This window comes from Lissotriton helveticus, chromosome 7 (genome assembly GCF_964261635.1).
Source record: "Lissotriton helveticus chromosome 7, aLisHel1.1, whole genome shotgun sequence".
NCBI lineage: Eukaryota > Metazoa > Chordata > Amphibia > Caudata > Salamandridae > Lissotriton > Lissotriton helveticus.
Window position 1 is genome coordinate 1,504,682,740 of NC_136068.1, and position 14,184 is coordinate 1,504,696,923.

The 14,184-nt window shown below is 46.1% G+C and overlaps 1 protein-coding gene across 5 annotated transcripts in view; it reads right to left on the minus strand.

The window, feature by feature from the left end:
* The window catches only part of SPHK2 (sphingosine kinase 2), a 298,281-nt gene extending 293,068 nt beyond the window's left edge, over positions 1–5,213 (minus strand). For 2 of the 5 annotated variants that reach the window (XM_078654940.1, XM_078654939.1), the window contains exons 1-2: positions 5,095–5,189; positions 4,489–4,574 (exon numbers count right to left, since the gene is read on the minus strand). The gene's annotated coding sequence lies outside the window, so the exon portion shown is untranslated. Of the gene's footprint in view, positions 1–4,488 lie in introns of all 5 variants that reach the window. The other 3 variants (XM_078654942.1, XM_078654941.1, XM_078654938.1) reach the window with 3 other exon arrangements.
* Between the last annotated feature and the right edge of the window lie 8,971 nt (positions 5,214–14,184).

Genomic DNA, 14,184 nt, shown 5'->3' on the forward strand with positions numbered 1-14,184 from the left:
GTTATCCAGCAATGAACCCCCCACTCGCGGAAAAGTAATAGTAAAGTCCCCTTAGTCTAGAGTCATAAGAGATAGTTCCACTTACTTTAAATCCAGATGTAGAAGTTAGGGGGTGGCCCAGCCCTGCCTCCTCCTGGCTACGACGAGCGCGGACGGGCCCGCCCTTGGCCCGGGCAGCGTCCCGCGCTGCGTGGGGCCTAGAGGATTTTTATGCGTCTCCTGGCGCAGGTCTGTGACACGTTGCGCCGCCGGAGATTCTGGGTAATGTAGCTACGCCGCTGCGGCGATATTAGTGCTGGCGAAGGCAGGAAATAGCAGCGGGCCCCGCAGGAGACAGGCAACAGACCCCGAAACAAAGTTCTGGGCAGGTCCTACTGGCAAAGCAGAATGGACAGCAAGAAGCTTTCAGGTAGCGCGTTGCCAAGAATCACAAGACGCCCAGTCCAGTTAGGGAGGATTTATTTTTTATTTTTTAAATAGAACAAATGTCCATAAACCTCCTCCCCCGACCCCCAATTTTTATTTAAATAGCATCCTGAGCTGCTAAATGGTCCCATGTCGCATATGACACAGCCAGCCGGTTTGGGAATATTCATCGACAGCAGGTTGCATTCTGGAACTTGTATTTCTATTTTAAAGCCAGTAGTAAGACCTTAAAAATATAAGCATGCAAATTGTCAGTTATAAAGTTAAGTTAGCTGATAATGTCACTCATGACAAAGGTCCAATTGGCGGATGTCAATGTTGCAATCTGCATGCAGCTTTTTATATAAACTCGTAATCTCACCACCCATCTCATACCTTTTGATGAACAGTAGATACGATGGGACTGTTCACTTTTTTGGGAGTTTCATTACTGTCATCTTGTACATATGTATACATTCTTATCCAAAGCCTTTTGAAGCAGTCCAAAGGTGGCATTTTAGCACTACATAAAACACTGACAACTCAATATTGAGACAGGACAAAGTGACACTATGATGGATTTTCAATACAGAAGGTCACACAGCTCCCATGTTAGGTGTGAGTAATCCTTTTTTTAAGCACTCGTAGATCTTCATTTATAGTAAACATACAAACTACAAAGTGCCAGAATGCAAAGTAAAACCCATGACTGAATGAGGTACTCCTGCCAGATACATGATGAGTTGAAAGCTTTGGGTTTGAATCAGACATGCAGAAAAACAAACATTTTGAGCCCCCAAAAATGGTGTATTAGCCTTAAGCCACATACAGTAGGTGTTTTAATGAATCAACACTTACACTGCAGGAGAAGGGCTGATACTAGTTGATTTCTTGCAGCTACTATGCTCCTTCTTTTAAGTGGGAAGCAGCGTACTTTTGAATTTAGAAACCGCTGTGGTGGCACTCCATCTTTTTTCACTTTTTAAATACATTCCGTTTTTCCTAGGTCAAATGTTATTTTACTCCATTCTAGGACTGCATATATGGTCAACTCCCTCTGGTCCCCGAACTCTAACCCAAACTCATAGAACCACCCTATTTCCGCAGTCGACCATAATTAATTTCAGTCAAGATCTTAGAGTGCAGGGTGTTAGGAGAGTATAGGTTAAGGGAGGTAAGAAGGATCTTCTTGGAAATGAGAGTTAACGAAAGCCTCTGGAAACTAATATTGAGGCTGGAGCCTTGAAAACCTGGAGTATTAGTTGGAACCTCAAAGACATAAATTGAGACAGGCTCTTGCAGTGAACCTTAGTGTGAGAAGGAGCCTGTGGGGCTTAGTTGTAAGCAGGTGCTTCATAACTGTCAGGGAGTGGGAACCTCAGGGTCAAAGTGTGCAGAGCACCAGTAGAGTTGACAGTGTACAGAAGCCTTAGTAAATCTCCTGGTGAACATGGCTTCTACTGACTTGAGAGTGAGCAGACGATTCTGGGTAAGAGTGAGCAAGAGATACTGGGCCTAAAGGTCAACAGGGATCTAAGCAGATCTATGGATGAGCAGGATTCTAAGTAACCTAGGAATGAGCACAATTGAAAGGACACCTGAAAGTGAAAGAGTCTCTACGTTTCTCAAGGTGAGTAGGAGTCTCAGGGAAAGTGTGAGCATGTGCCTTGTAGGGTGATAGATGAGAAATGAGTTTAAGGGCCCTGAGGAAGTGTGTGTAGTTTTAGGATCAACAGATGACGAGCAAGAACCTAAGCATCTTAGGGTGAGCGGGACATTCAGATCTCTGAGAATGACCAGAAGCCAGACCTATGGGTGAAAATGATCCGTCAGGTACCTGTAGGTCCAACGAGGATCCCCATGAATGAGTAGAAGTGTTAAGATCTAAAAGCAGGGAGCTGACTCAGGCCTCTAAGGGCGAGCATAGGCGAAGGGGGATTTATGGACCTGAAGATGAACGCGAAATGCATTAAACGATGTTGATTTAAGTCCCTTCCAAAGTTACTAGCCCTACACGCTAAAAAATCCTTTATTTACCACAAAGTTCTCCTAAAATTAGCACTCTGACACAAACCAAGCAATAGCTTGCGGAAGGTCGCAACCCGCAAATGTAGGCCACTTTTTTTGTGGAGTGCCCGGGCCTAATTTTGTTTCCAATCCAACTCTACATCAGGCAGCACTGAATGCTAACGTTTACACTTGAACCAAAAAAAAAATTGCACCGATTGCTAGCAGATGTGTGTCTTTTTAGGTAATACATTAAGAATACATAAATAAATGTGTTCATAGTGCCCCAGTGCTTCCAACGGCCCAGTCAACAGAGGGACATCTTGCAGATGGTTAAATCAAGGATAATAAATTCACAATTGTAAACTTTTAAGCTTCTAAAATTCTAGGCTTTGGATGGTACCCTTTTTGAAAAATAAATTGCCTCAAAATACAACTGAGGAACATAGCCACAGCACATTTACATGTGTTATTGTGCAATATTTTTCTGGAAAGACTTGTTTATCTTGCATTTATTTTTTTCTGGAATTAAAGACACACATTAACTGAGAGTGCATATGTCGTTGTAGTCACACCATTTAAATTAATGCACCCAGAGTAATATCACTTCTATATCCCGCCTGACACCATGAATGCCATTGTGAAAAGGATGGCCATATTCACATGTTCGCGAACAACTTGAGAACATGGCTATGGTGATGACATTTCTTTGGCCCACCAACATACATTTCTAAAGCTTTAGTGTGATGTGCATATTCAGGATATGAATTCTAGGAATCTTTATAATGATTGCTCCTGTAGCACCCTGGTTGATTCACAGTACTCAGGTTTCCTGAATACAAGATAGTAGTTTATCTAGCTCAGGTGTTTCCTGTGCATTGTGATACTTATAGTCCTGTATTTATTACAGGATAACCAAGACAACTATTAGAATGCAAAGAGAAAACCGACTGGCTGAGCAATTCAAGCATGGACTCAGAAAAAATGAGTTTTCAGTCCTCAAACCTGTCGAAGTTCAGAATCTTATTTTAGCATCATTTTGGTGATCTACAATATTTGGATGTGCTTCTTGCATGCACTGGAACAACAAACGTGGTCGAGTGGGAGAAGGACTTCAGTTAAGAAGTATATTAAGTATTTTGTGGTAGTGTTAGAGGATAGACAAAAAAAATCCCTGAACAATGCCTCTATCTCAGCATGATTCGGATATTTAATTTCTCTTTGGAAACCCAAGACAAACACTATAAAGACTGTGACTCAATTTGTTAACTCAAGACCTTATTAACCTGCGAAACTCTCACAATCTGAAGCGTTGAGGGCGCGTTAGTCCATAACGAGTTTCAGACATGAATGCAATACTCAAACATGAAATATGTACTGTTCTCCATATTAATGGTATGGCTACCTCACAATGTCCTCTGCACTACACAAAGCATGAAAAACAGATTTCCAACGGGAATATCAGCAGTCACTCAAACAAAGCAATTACTAGCTTTCTCACATTGAGTCATTCGCAAACAAATAGTTTAATTGGTACAGTACGTTTTTTTGTGCGCGATCCTGACGTTCAACAAATAAGAGCAGCAATCTAGCCTCATAATGCGATAAACTAAAGCTGATGTTGAAAGAAATTTACAATGTTATGATTGCAACAAATTCCATACGATATATTTATTTACTGATTACTTTTAATTTTGAACATATGGAAGAAAATCGCTTGCCCCAGAGGGAGCACGAGATCTGGTATAGAAGGCGAGTAAATGTTATGAAAAAAGTACTTGTGTATAAGTGACAAGTAGTTGTGTATAAGGAACAAGGGACGGAGTAATTTGTTTGGGCAACGGCTGACCAAAATTCACATATAACGTACAGCAGTGGGTATCTTATACAAGCTTAAAATGACCGTACACTACATTTAAACGAAAAATAAAATCCCTAAACATTCAGTAAACCACACATCTGCGTCGAGAACACAAATAACATATTTGGCGCAACCATTAGATAGAAAACGTAATTAAGTTGCAGGAAATAATATTTTTAAAAACACACATTTGTGGGCATCCGACCTCTACTTACCAGCCTCTCCATGGTCATCCAGGTGGTTAAACAGGCACTACAAAACGGCTGGCGCAGTTAAAACATGTCAACGAGAGACTCCAATCCTAAAAAGAAGGTAAATAAATGGCTGTCTGAAAACGTATCCTTTGTTTTGTTGCAGATTCGTTGCTTCATCTGCCCACTGACTTGCCTGCGAACGTCGACCCGGATGCGCGAAGGCTCATGAATACCATAACCCAGCCTTGAAGGGCATATAGTAACGATCCTTGACGCACACAGGTTTACACTGTGCAGCTCGTCCTAACTAATGCCCCATTCACCTATGTACGGAACCTCTAACACCACCACCAAAACTATTCTCCCACATCCTGCATCGATGCCCAACGGTACAACAATCCAACTGGTTGTAACTGTAATCCCTCATACAGTGGCATCAATGCCACACATTCAGTGGTATTGATAATACTGTGCCAATTGTATCAATGCCCATTGGATAAACACCTCTCGTTCAACCTTTATCTCACTTTACTCCGAAACGTATTGCCTGTCTAAATGGCCTAAACATTAGTCAAATGGCGAGTTAAATAGCTCCCACTCTTCCCCTTCTGCCTTTGCTATTAATACCTTCAACTTTCTGTATCAATATCCAGAGCCTCTAAGCTGCCTGCTCATCCACCCAAACTACAATACTCTCTCTCTCTGATAGCTTCTGCGCTTTAGTTGCTCTGTATAACAGGAAGTGCACGGCTACCGGCTCAAACATAGGCATAGACGAAGGACTAGAAAAACAGACGCCTGCCTTTACCACTATCATCAGATAGCGAACACGACGGCCATTTTCAGCTTCAAAGTTAATGGAAGAGTAACAGATGAGCCTAAAAATATATTCGTTGTTCAAACATTTCGATGTAACATGCAATAAACTAGTAGTTTTTTTTATATGAATGACTACAGAGCAATTACTTAACACCTTTTTATTAGCCTTCTTTGAATTAGAAAAACTAGAACCTATTGTTAAAGGTGACTGTTTAGGAGTTTCCTTACTTATTTTGTCATCGCTCTGGGATTTTAAACAGGACTGAGGACTGGCCAAATTGCACGATCGCCCTTTTCCTCTCATGTGTGCTTGTATGTTTGTGGGAAGTGGTTGTTTATGAGAGATAGCGCATTTTCTGATTGCCTCTGGCATTTCTGCACCCATTGGGCACTCAGAAAAATTGGATTGGGGCAATAAACGCCCCATCATTACCCTTCTCCCCGTAATGTAAATAAACAGGGAGCGAAGAATCAAAAATTGTGTGTATGCGGGAGGGGAGGGGGCATGCTTAGGTTAGGGGTTTAACGTGGCTACTTGGTAGGTGTATGTCACCCTTTCAGTTTTTGCACTTTTAGCGTACGCCAAACATAGCTGCCAAGTTTTCTTGTTTTCTTTGTGTGATATTTCTATGTTTCTAACGTGTCTGTGACATGTCAATGCCTTATGTGTTATCTGATCAAATGAGAAGGATCTCATTTGATCAGATAATATATGACTACAGGAAACTGAACGGATCACGTATTCCTCCCCTCCCCCACATTGATCTTGAATGCCTTATGTGTGACACTTTGAGTGACAATGTAATGTATTATGAATAACATAAAGTACGATGCTCATGTGATATCTTTTTGAAATTACTCCCTTTTGTGCAATTTAGTGATCGACATTAGGCTCCTGAAATCATTTATGTACATTTACAAACCTATTTCCTTTTTAGGTCTCGCCTCGCATCGAGCTTGCGAGACTATGGGGGCTTAAACAGTCTTTAACCAACTTGCAAGGAATCGTGGCGATTCCTTGCAGTGCCCGTGAAATTCAAGCTCAATGCGCATGCGCATTGAGCTTAAAAGCGCGTGCACATGCCCCCAGCCGCCTGCCTTGCATGTATTTTCCCTCAGGCGCACTCCTCCCACACCCCCGCTCCGCCCCCTCCCCTGCCTGCCGTGTCGCATTTCTTAAGTTCCCTCAGCCGCACTCCAGACCCCTGCTGCTTTCACACCCTCTCCGCCCCCTCCCCTGACCGCCGTGTCGCATTTCTCCTCCCCCCTCCCCTTCTCTGCCATCCCTCCGTCTTGTTTTTTTTTACCCGCTCCGCCCCCTCCCTTTTCCCCGGAGTCACTTATTCCTCTGAAGAAATGACACAATGCTTTTAACAATCTCACAATTTGCACTCGTGTACCACTACCCCCTCTCTTCTCCCCCTTCCTCTCTCTCACTACCCCTCCCTTCTTTGTGTGCGCACGCACCACGTGAAATCCCAGCGAAAAGTTAGCAGCGCTGAAACCCTCCCAATCTCAGCCCGCCAGAATCGCTCTGGATGAAGGCAAAGCTTCTAGTGGCTCCCTAAGCTGTTTTCCTCTTACATACTCGGCTCAATCAGCGCTGCCGCACGGAAGCATTTTTTTCCATTTATTCCTCTCCGCTCCGCCCCCTACCTTTTCCCCGGAGTCACTTATTCCTCTGAAGAAATGACACAATGCTTTTAACAATCTCACAATTTGCACTCGTGTACCACTACCCCCTCTCTTCTCCCCCTTCCTCTCTCTCACTACCCCTCCCTTCTTTGTGTGCGCACGCACCACGTGAAATCCCAGCGAAAAGTTAGCAGCGCTGAAACCCTCCCAATCTCAGCCCGCCTGAATCGAAAGCTTCTAGTGGCTCCCTAAGCTGTTTTCCTCTTACATACTCGGCTCAATCAGCGCTGCCGCACGGAAGCATTTTTTCCATTTATTCCTCTGAAGGAATGACACAATGCATTTCCCGATCTCACAATTTGCACGTGTGTAGTTGAAGTTGATCCCAAAACATGCCCTTTCACGTGAAAACCGTTTCTTCTCCCTTTTTCACAAGCGAGGGATCATCCCAGGTAGGAGGGACCAGAGGGAGAAAGAGAACCGCAACGCCTCATTCTTTTCTCGAACCCTCACTCTCTCTCTGCCTGCATTGCTCAGGTTTCCCTCTCGTCTTTTGTCTAGATCATTTCCATCTGCCCCTTTGCAAAGCTGGTTCCGTCTCTTTTTTGCTTTCCTTTTCACCCGTCTCTTTTCTGTCATTCTGTATTTTCTGTTTGCCTCTCTCAACTACAAAGAATTTGACAACTATAAAATTCACACACAAACATATAAGCCCCTTCATACAGACTCATGAACACTTTAACAGAACAGATGCACCCCCCTCCCCCACCACAAAGCGCGTCCGCTTCATTACTTCATGCGCGGCCTCTCCTTAACCTAATCTACCTCACCATCTATTCTGTGTTGTCAGACTGGAAGGCACCTTCGATGCATCTGCTACTATTTGCTTGACGTCCTGCGCGCTCCTCTCATCCTGTGTCCTACAAGTCCCCTCTTTTATTTTAATTAAATACCGGACCATTTACTTGCAAAAAAAAAAAATACAGACTGCTACTATTTGCTTTAACACAAACTAACACTTTACCATACTGCACTTCCTGCTTTCTCCCTCCCTACCTCCCTTTTTCTTGAGTCCCTTCTGCTTTAGCTACATGCCACTACTATTTGCTTGCCATCTTTCGTGCTCTTAACCCTCCCTTTCTCCATTAAGCCCTTATTGTTTTTTTATAATACATCATACCATTTGCACACAATACTACCTTACTCTTACGCAACTGCTACTATCTTCTTCTCTCCCTCCCTGTCTCTACCTACTACAGCATCCATTTTAATATAACAATTTGGAGCTGTACTGCAACTTTTGTATTTCTACTACTTCTCATTATTGTTTACTTGTTTTTATATGTTATTACAATGCTACAATTGTTAGTTATTTCTGTTAAATAACACGACAACACACAAAAACAATTTAGTTCGCCTCTACAAATATGCTCACATTCCTTTTGCCTTCCATAACTTTACTATCAACAAGTTGCTGCTCTTATATCTTTTGCCCCCCACTCTTCCTTATCCATACTCTGCCATTCACCCATACAATCTTCCTTCACACACACAATACTTTTGAAATAACTTTCTCGCATATTACCTTTTAGCACTCCATACTAACAAGCATTTTTGCTGCCTACTCCCACAGTCCCCCGCAGCCCAAACTCACACGTTGCACAAAACTCCATATTGTATTAAAATAGCGTGCCACTTGCCAGCCGCAATTAACCTCCTGGTCCAAGTACGCCCACCCCTCCCCTGGAGGGTTTGAATGCGCATTGTTTGTGTTGAGGAAGGTCACGTGAGCACTCTCTGCAACAGCCCACCCCCAAAAGGCACGTGCTCATCTCCCAGCTAGCTGCTGCTTTGACACAGGCCGACACTTCCTGCCGTGCGTTCCTTGCCCCCACCCCGAAAGAATTTGAGATGGCATGTTTGACCTCCGACCTTGCTTATCCATCCCAGTCCTCTTCTGTTCTTAATTTCAGCTTCTATACCCCTGCACACCAACTGTTTGAAAACCACGTAGGGTATACTTATACTGGGTTAGACTTTGGCACGTCAGTAATGGGTTTATGTGGTCAGCGGAATCTTTTTGGGGGTGGAAATAGGGGAAGAGGGTGTTATGCCAGGCACCCTTTGAAGCCTTATTGCCTCCTTGTGCTTTCACCAACACATCCACCATCACCTCCACATCCACCACCACCACATCCACCACCACCACATCCACCACCACCACATCCACCACCACCGCATCCACCACCACCACCACACCCACCACCACCACACCCACCACCACTACATCCACCACCACATCCACTACAACCACCACCCCATCCACCACTACCACCACCACCCCATCCACCACCACCGCCGCATCCACCACATCCACCACCACCACATCCACCGCATCCACCACCACCACATCCACCGAATCCATCACCACCACATCCACCATCACATCCACCATCACATCCACCACCACATCCACCACCACATCCACCATGACATCCAACGCCACATCCACCACCACATCCACCACATCCACCACCACTTCACCACCGCATCCACCACCACATCCACCACTCATCCACGCAACGCCACTCACACACGCAACGGCACTCACACACGCAACGCCACTCACACACGCAACGCCACTCACACACGCCACTCATCCACGCAACGCCACTCATCCACGCAACGCCACTCATCCATTTGCAAAACAAAAAAGGTCAAACTCTTCTATTGCGAGACCTATTGCATTTTCAATGCTTGTTATAACATGTACACCGTGTAACGTTATTGGGGGCCCACACGTCCGCACACTAATGGGGGAACTCCAATACATATATGAAATGAGGGCACAGACACTCAGGGTTGCTCGTCTGAGCCGGAAGTCACAAGCGACCCCGACCCCTTTATTTATACTCTGTGGTCAAGCCTGGCCAGAGAGTGCTACATTGTGTGTATGAGTTTCCGGGTCTTCACCCAGCCGGGTGAATAACTAGACCGCTACATCCCTTCCCAAGTCAGTTTGTGAAACAAAACATTATCAGCACATTTTTAACATACAAAGTCCGCTAGTCTTTTGCTTGACCGGGTATTCGGCCTGAGATTGTATTGATGCCTGTGGCCCTCTTGTTTGTGCTGGGGACTTGTAGGTCCTTTGCTGCTAGCCTTAGTTCCAGGACTAGGAACTTCGGACGATGGTGACCTCGCAGGACTTGGAGGTGAAGTTTCATCTGTATTGCCTTCGGCCTCATCAGGTTGTAACTCGGCAGTTCTTGACCGGTCTGCCACTTGGTGTGTTCTGACTGGGGCCTGAACTTTCTTGAACCATGAAATGTTCCTTGTTATTGTTTCGCCGTCTCGCTCTGCAGTGACTGCCGTTCCCTTGGTTGATTTTATGGTCCACACTCCGGGCTCATAGGGAGTTCAGAACTTCCCTCCGCTCCACCGATTTCGTAGCAGCATGGAGCATCCAGACATTACAACACAAGCTTGCGCTCTTCGTCTATGGTTTGCTCTATCGTTAGTTTCTGTCTCTTTGCTTGGGTACCCGCTGGGTCATACGGTTCCTGTCTCCAGTTGTCAGCCATGGGTAGAATGTCTCGCCGAGGTCCTGTCAGCATGAGTGACCATGGAGACTGTCGTGTCGTACAGTGGGGCGTGCTGCGATATTCCCTCAGGAATTGTTGTAGCGCAACTTCTGGATCCGTGTTTTCTGCCATTGCTATGCGCAATATTTTGTTGGTGGTGCGCATGAACCGTTCGACTTCACCATTGGCTTGTGGCCATTGAGGAGTGATTTGGTGATGCTTGACCGTGTCAAAAAGTCTTTGAACTCACTGCCTTGGAATGGGGGCCCATTGTCGGTCTTGATGACATGTGGCAGGCCAAATAGGGCAAACGACTTTTCCAAAACAGGTTGCAGATTGGCAAACGATGTGGACGGCAGAATTTCGACGATTGGATACTTGGTGTAGCTGTCGATGAGAACAGCCGTAACTGTCCCGTCAGGGAAGCTTCCGAAGTCAAGGCTCAGCCACGACCATGGCGATGGTGCCGGATCTTCGGTGATCACAGGTGCCGGAACTTCGGTGTTGCCTGTGAGTTGACAAGCTCTGCAATTATGTACAACAGTGTCTATGCTGTCTTCTAGGTCTGAGAACCACACCTTTTCCCTCATTCTTGACTTCATCCTCCCGATGCCTTGATGACCTTCATGTGCCAGGATCGTCGCTCGTTCTTGCAGGCTTTGCGGTATCACGATGCGTGACCCTCTTAGTATGATTCCATTCTCCGCGGAACTGAGTTCATTTCTCACTTTCCAAAACTTTCCCAGGTGGGTCCTGTCAGGCTCACTCCATCCTTGGACGTTTTTAAGAAATCCTTCCAAGGAGCCGCCTTTCAGAGCGTCAGAAACTCGCTGGAGGCACGCGTCTGTATCCATGTGCATCTTTACTTCGTCTGTCGAGAGTGCTCGTGGACACGACCACTGAGAGACCATGTTGACAAACTCTTCTGTCTTTGTCTCTTGATCAGTGTCAGCTTCCGCTGCTACCGCTGGGTGGCGAGACAAAAAGTCAGCGGGATTCTTTGCGCATGGGCGATATAGTAGTTCCATCTAGTAATGTTGCAATTGGATGGCCCACCTTTCGATCCTAGGCGGTTGGTGCGGCGCCGTTCCTTTGAACAAAGGAAGAAGAGGTTGATGGTCTGTTATCACTCGGAACGGGTGACCGCTCACTTATAAGTGAAAATGGTTGCATGCCCATTTGATGGCAAGTGATTCTCGCTCTATTTGTGAATACCAGGCTTCTGTCGCTGTGAGTGCTTTGCTTGCAAAAGCTAACGGGACCAAGGTTCCTGGCTCAGTCTCTTGGGTGAGCAAGGCTCCCAGGCCTACTGGGCTGGCATCTACTAACAACTTGGTGGGACGAGTGGTGTCAAAGTATGCCATGGTTGTGCTATCTAGTAGAGTCGATTTTACTTACTTGATGGCTTTGTCTTCCTCGGTGGTCCACTTCCAGGGGGTTTCTTTCTTTGTGAGATTCCGCAACGGTTCTGCAATCGTTGCTAGGTTTGGGATAAATCGTCCGCAGTATGTTGCCATCCCTAGAAAGCTTCTTACTTCAGAAGCACTGGTTGGCGCGGGAGCGAGTTGAATTGCTTGGGACTTCCTGGGGTCCACTTTGACACCTTCTACGCTAAACACGTACCCGAAGAAGTCAATCGTTTTGCGGAAGAATTGGTATTTTTACTTGCGAAGGGACACGCCATGTTCTGCTAGCCGCTGGACGGTGGCTCGGAGTCGTCGGTGGTGGTCTTAAATGGTTTTGGAATGAATGAGGATATTGTCGCTTACGTTAAGGACGCCTTGGAGACCTGACAGAATCTCTCTTACAGCGTTCTGAAATATCTCTGCTGCTGAAGATATCCCAAAGTTTAGTCTCTTGTACCGACAAAGCACCAGGTGAGTCGAAAACGTAGTAATGTACCTGCTTTCTTCTGCTAGTTTTAACTGGTGATAGCCAGCATTTAGGTCTAACTTCGAGAACCATTGTGAACCATTGAGGTCGGCCAGAATGTCATCGACCGTTGGCGTTAAGTGTCTTTCTCGTTTTATGCTTGATTGGGCATTCTCATATCGATACAGATCCGAATCTTCCCTGGCTGCTTCGGTTTTTCAGCAATCACCATGGGTGACACCCAAGGAGTTGGACCTGTCACTTTTTCGATCATTCCTTGATGTTCCAGCTTCAGGAGCTCTTGCTCTACTAGTGGCCGCAGATGAAAAGGGATCCGTTGGTGTCTTAGCGCAACCGGTTGTACTGCCTTGTCTATATGTAGTTTAACTGGTGGTCTCCTTATATTCCCTAATCCTTTAAACAATTGCGGGAACAAATCCAGGATGTCGTCAGTTTGGAGGAGTTTCACAGCGTTCGCAAACGCAATCAGGTTGAGGTCTTCAGCGCTGTGACTCCCAATCAGTATGTCTGCTTCTCTATCCACGACATGGAATGTTGTGGTTACTTCTTGGGTCTCCGATTTCACCTGTACTGTCATTTTCCTCTTTAGGGGAAGCGATTTCTGGCTTCCATACGTTAGAATCCTGATCTTTGACGGGGTGAGAGGTGGTCTCGGGTTCAGCTGCTTGTAGTGTTGCGACCCCATCACGTTGACGGTCGCTCCTGTGTCAATCAGGCCGGTTACTGGGGATCCATCAATCTCAATGTTGCACTTGGGTTGCAGACGTCGTCTCGTCTTGAGGTCGCTTGCAAACGATACAAAATAGCATTCTTCGTCCTCTTCCGTGGATGAGTCATCCAGGCGCTGTGTGTCGTGAGTGGAGGTTCTTGTCGATCATAAGGTTGTGGGTTCTCCCAGCGATAGATGCCTCACAGCTCCTGTTGGTGGCTTCCTCTCAGTGTTGCCCCTACCTCACGAATCTCCTCGACACACGCTCGCGAAGGGATTAGGGATTCCGCACTTTGCGCATGTCTTTCCTCTCGCCGGGCAACTATCTGGAGGGTGTTCTTCTCTCCCACACCATCCACACTGTGTCCGTCGCGTTATCTTGGTGGGCCACTTTCCTCGCCCACCACGAGACGGTGTGCGAATGGCGTCGACACGCTCCGTCTTGACGCTAACTGCTTGCTCAGTTTGTGAGTTGAGCGCGGTTTCCATTGCAGTTGCACGGACATCTGACAGTTCATGTGAGCGAACGAGGATCAGAATTTCTTCTAAGGAGATGCGGGGTTGTCGAAGTATAAGCGTCCGCAGTGTCTTGTTGGGGCAGCTTTGGATAAGCTGTGTTGTCACTTCTTTGGTTTGATCATCCTCCGTGCATGTGCTTGCTAATTCTCTGAGGCGTGCGTGATATGTGTTCATTGATTCTCCTTCTCTTTGCCTGGCTTGCCTGAGCTTGAATCGCTCGTAATGAGGATTGAGCTGGGGGTCAAAGTGGGCGTTTAAAGCTCTGACTGCAGCATCATAGTCGATGGGTGCGCCAGTGTTCGGGAGATGCTCAAATAGTTTGTATATTTCGTCCCCAGCGAAATGTAGGAACAACGATCTTATGACGGCTCCGTCTGTCTCTCTTGTTGCCACAAAATAATTGTCGAGGCGGCCAACCCATACCTTCCATCTTGGTGCCGCGGTGGCCGGATCAATTAGTTTGCTGAACGGGGGAAGTGCTGTGATTTGGGAGTGTACTGGAGGTGGTAGCACAGGTGGGGCCACTGGCTTTTGGACTGCTTGTCCTGCTGGGTTTGA